Genomic DNA, 4,522 nt, shown 5'->3' with positions numbered 1-4,522 from the left:
TGTCAATATATTCTGAAGATTTTAGACTTGACCTTCACGATTATGTAAGCGGCCAATTCCTTAAAATAAATCTCTCTATGAAAACACATCTTGCTGGTTCTGTTTTTCTGATGAGCCTTAACTAATACAGCAAATATATCTTTAAGCCATTGTTGTTCAGGAACCATTATCTTACCAGCTCTCCATGTTAAAGGGAGTGGGAATTTTTACAATGTATCAAAAGTGCAAAGTTATAATTAAAAATTACTTTAAATTTGCTGTCCATTCACCTAAATAATGGGATAGTTTGACTGTCTCTTAGGAACAGTGCCTGAATAGAACTCACTAAATATAAGAAAATAATGATTAAAAATCAAATATAAAAAATTGGAAATCTCAGGATAAATAAGTAGCTATTTGTTGGTATATCAATACCACACAGAATTTATGTGGACTTAACAGAGGTGTGGTTAGTGAACTTCAGCAAAGATTAAAGTTGGTGTTAATCCATATGAAGCTTTAATGTATGAAAGAAACTGAGAATAAGAAAAGACTCTTTTAAAAAAAGGGTTAGATTCAGACAAAGTTCAAAAACAAAGTATTCATTAACTATACAGAAGAAAAAGGAATATATCTGAATGATGGGAATTCTTAATGATTATTCTTGAGTATAGAAACTGAAAACTAACAAGACAGAATTTGACTAGTTTACAGCTCTACAGTCAAAGTATCAGTCTTGGTGATTGGAAACCTATTGGAAATACTTCAAACCATATTTTCAAGTTATGTTTTTACTAGCCAATTACCAAGAAAGCTGATGCATTGGAAAAGCCCCTGATGGTGGGAAAGATTGAAGGCTACAGGAGAAGGGGGCTATGGAAGATGAGATGGTTAGATAGATAGCATCACCCACTTAATGTACATCAATTTGAGCAAACTCCAAAGAATAGTGAAGAACAGAGGAGCCTGGTGTGCTACAGTCCACAAAGTCGCAAAGAATCAGACACAATTTAATGACTAAACAACAACCAAGAGAGGATAGGTAATGTTGGTTTGAGAGAAGAGTAAGTGTTAAAATAGAGTAACTGAAGAACACATTCTTTGATCAGAGACCTGCAGAAAAAGATAATCAAGAAAACCACATGACTATTGGAAAAATTTTCCAGGCCCAGTGCACAGTCTCAAGGACCTGAGTCAAGAGCATGCTTTTTGTGTTGAAGAACAAGGAAGCTGATTTTTAGAACAGAGTGGAGAAATAGGAGATGTTGTCAGAGAGCATGGGAAGGAAAGAATATATGTAAGGTTTTGTGCAATTTTTAAGGGATTTTACTGCTAATAAAATGAGAAATAGCTGAGGGTTTTGAGTAGAGGTGTTACAGATTTTACTTTTTAAAAATATCTATTCTGAACATTTAAAAATAAACATAAGTAATGATAAATATTTTATTGTACCTGTCACTTGAATTTTCAAATAGAAACATTACAGCAAACAGTTTAACTCCAGAATTTCCCTCAAGAGTAACACATTTAGAAAAGAAATTTTGAATCTGTCTTTCCTATAACTCATCCTATGTCCAACAAGAACCTTAATATTGGGCTCTATTCATGCAATTCACTGGCTTAAAAAGTCACTACTGATTTCTACAACAGCTAACCTCCATTTATTTGCCTGATTTTCAACTACCACCAAATCAGTTTTCTTCATTATGTTTCCATGATCAGAACTTTTTTCCACCGTCTTTCCTATCCAAAGACTTATAATTTCCAAGTTTTCTTTACCAACCGCTCCTATTCTCACCAGTACTGTTATCTTTCAGCACTTTCATAACCATACCATTCTGGACCATACAATATTATAGAAACATTTCTTTCTTCCTCTTCTTTTTGTTCCCCCAGCTCTTGGCTTAACAGAAGGAAGGGAGACAGAGGTAATTCCCCATAGTATGTGTCTCTCATGTTGCCTAGCAAGTTTCAGTCTCCTTTATGTCAATATCTTTATTACAAACCTGTTTTACCATCTTAGTATAAACATCACTCTTCTCTATGAATATTATTTGTTGTGTTCCAGTAAAATACTTATGTGGCTATTCTTAGATATTTACAAGAATTTAGGATACATGCCTAATATGATTTCAGTCATGCCCCCCTCTTTCTACAACATAAAGAAAATGCAGGTATGGGAACAATGACAAAACAAGTCAGCACTTTATTACTGGTTTGCTTTCAGTCTCATAATCCAATTCCAGAGCACTGTTAATTTGTCTAGACCACTTGAAGGAAACCTTAATTAGCTAACTTAATCAGTTTGTATGTCCTAAAAGTAAAAGTAGTACAATTCCCCAATTTATAGATTTTGCTAAATCAAACATGAGAGTTAAAACTTACTCAATGAAAAAAGCAAGCATGACTATTAATAAAAATGTGAGAGTTAGACCTAAGAAAGCTGAGTGCGGAAGAATTGATGCTTTTGAACTGTCATGTTGGAGAAGAGTGATGGAGAAGGCTCTTGAGAGTCCCTTGGACTGCAAGGAGATCAAACCAGTCAATCCTAAAGGAAATCAGTCCTGAATATTCATTGGAAGGACTGATGCTGAAGCTGAAACTCCAATACTTTGGCCACCTGAGGCAAAGAATTGACTCCTTAGAAAAGACCCTGATGCTGGGAAAAATTAAAGGAGGAGGAGAAGGGGATGATGGAGGCTGAGGTGGTTGGATGGTATGACTCAATGGATATGAGTTTGAGCAAGCTCGGGGAGTTGGTGATGGACAGGGAAGCCTGGCATGCTGCAGTCCATGGGGTCCCAAAGAGTCGAACATGACTGAGTGACTGAAATGAAACTGAATTAATAAAAACACACTGACCTTTTCGTTTGTGCTGGCGGGCCAGCCTGCCATGGGGAGGGTGGGTGAGAGCTCCCGCAGCCACTCACAATGGAGGAACTGGAGCAAGGTTTCAGATGCAGCCGTGTGCACGGCTCCAACTTGCTGATAACTCCCTCCTGGCCAAGGCCTATATCACCAGGCAGGGCTATGCCTTTCTGGTTTCAGATCTTTAACAAGTGTGGCAATAACAGGTGTACACTAGTGTGATTAGTCAGCTAGCCAAGGAACTGAACAAGCACCTGACTGCTCCTCCCGAGGCTTTTCTTTGACATTTGGATGATCTGCTTTGCCCATTGTTGAAGGATGCTTCTTGCCCTGGCATAGCTGCATTCTCCTGTGACTGTGTGGCAGAGGCACTGACACTATGGAGGCAGAGTAAGCGTTCTGGTCTCCCATTCTACTGGAATTTCCACTGCATCCTAGCTAGCCCTTTGGTGGTCTCCTAATGTTTGATTTGTCCTCTGATGGGCACGAGTCTGGCATTGCAGTGCCAGGTGAGTGACCTAACAATGATGCTTCATATGATAAATCTAGAGATCCAGGACTACCAGGAGAGTGTGGCTATGCTGAGCCAAAACTGGTTGAAGACAGAGCCACTTGAATAGACTTTCTTCTTGGAACGATTTATGGTGGAGAAACTACCAGAGGCATGCAGTGTTGGTGATGGAAGATCCTTCGTCACAAATCTGCGGAGTCTGGATATGGCAGTCACCAGATAAGAGATCCAGGTGGGACAGAAACATCAGGATGCCAGAGATCCCCAGACCTCAAGCAGCGCCTTCTCACAGGGAACTGATAACCAACTTCTGAACCAGCCAGAAGAGCCTGTCTCCTCGGCACCATCCCTCCCAGGACCTGAGAAGGAGCCCACAGTTCCTTCAGCCCAATGCAGAGACCTCAGCTGTTTGAAAGTGCAGAGGAAGAAGCTAACAGGGCTCTGCAGTTAACCTGTCTCCATCTCAACTACTAAGAATGGACTCGGAGAGGAGTTTCCTAGTGTCTCCTTGGAAGGAGATCCTGTGGCAGCAGCATCTCTGACACAGAGTTATCCAGTCAGGGACTCCACCATAAGGGCCAGATAACTGAAGCTCATGTTGACAGGCATGGCTACTGTTAACAAGGGAATCCTGGCTCCAACCCCTTGGGCTCTGGCCTTTCTTGTCTGAGTGGAAGCCTGTCTCTGGGAATCCCACACCCTCCTTTCTTTTAGTGAAGGTTCTCTAGACTCAGGATCTACCATGGGCTTTAGGTATATGGGACAGGTCACCAAAAGGCACAACGTACCTTTGTCTGTCTTTCCAGAGTCCCTAGCTACTCCCAGATGCTCCTCAGAGACCAAGTACTCACATTTCTGAAAAAACAAAACAAACAAACAGAAAAAACACATTGAAATCAGAAAGGAAAGAATGTGTGGGCAAATAGTATTATTTAATGCTTCCAAATGGATAATTTAGATGTCAGTGCCAATCTTCAACCAAGTATAGGCAGCAGGCATACACCAGTAGCTTCTTGAATGATACAGAGTTCAAAGGAGAAAAAAACCAAGCCTGAACCAAGCCTAAGCCTGAACCAAGCCTAAGCCTGAACCAAGCCTGACTGTTAAGCAAGATCTTTTACCATAGATGTGTATAATAAAGAGAACTAAGAAAAAATATGTAAT

The 4,522-nt window shown here is 40.1% G+C and overlaps 1 pseudogene; it reads left to right on the top strand.

The window, feature by feature from the left end:
- The first annotated feature begins 2,910 nt into the window (after window positions 1-2,910).
- Window positions 2,911-3,809, top strand: LOC138075294 (non-homologous end-joining factor 1 pseudogene; annotated as a pseudogene).
- Window positions 3,810-4,522: the final 713 nt, after the last annotated feature.

This window comes from Capricornis sumatraensis, chromosome 3, assembly GCF_032405125.1.
Source record: "Capricornis sumatraensis isolate serow.1 chromosome 3, serow.2, whole genome shotgun sequence".
Lineage (NCBI taxonomy): Eukaryota > Metazoa > Chordata > Mammalia > Artiodactyla > Bovidae > Capricornis > Capricornis sumatraensis.
This window is presented reverse-complemented; position numbering and strand designations above follow the sequence as displayed.